The sequence below is a fragment of the Morone saxatilis genome, unplaced genomic scaffold (assembly GCF_004916995.1).
Source record: "Morone saxatilis isolate NCDOM2014 unplaced genomic scaffold, NCSU_SB_2.0 Contig2, whole genome shotgun sequence".
NCBI lineage: Eukaryota > Metazoa > Chordata > Actinopteri > Moronidae > Morone > Morone saxatilis.
Window position 1 is genome coordinate 27,138,436 of NW_023339762.1, and position 401 is coordinate 27,138,836.

The window sequence follows — 401 nt, forward strand, 5'->3', positions numbered from 1 at the left end:
GCTGATCATTTATTGATCAGTTTGGTTTGTTTTAGCATCAACAAACAAACAAAATACAAAATAAACAGAATTAACAATCAGCCGATCAGATAATCAATGAATCCTTTAACAGATATATTGAGATATTGATTATAGTAAACTAAATATTTGGACGTATTTAATCACTTTCTGACGGATTCATTCAAACAATAATTAATCAATAATGAAAATCAGTAAGTAAACTCCCTGATCATACTGCAGAGTTACAGATCTTAATTTAAATGTTCCTATTTATAAAAACTGACTTTTTAATAAAATAAAATCAATTATCAAATCAATATTTACATCCAAACAACAAAAGTTCACCATAAATCTGTTTATAGATTCATATTCCTCTCACACATAATCACATAATCGATCAC

At 26.2% G+C, this 401-nt stretch overlaps 1 protein-coding gene across 1 annotated transcript in view; it reads right to left on the reverse strand.

The window, feature by feature from the left end:
• The window catches only part of LOC118330990 (iroquois-class homeodomain protein IRX-5-like), a 5,736-nt gene that overhangs the window by 2,824 nt on the left and 2,511 nt on the right, over positions 1-401 (reverse strand). The window lies entirely within an intron of this gene.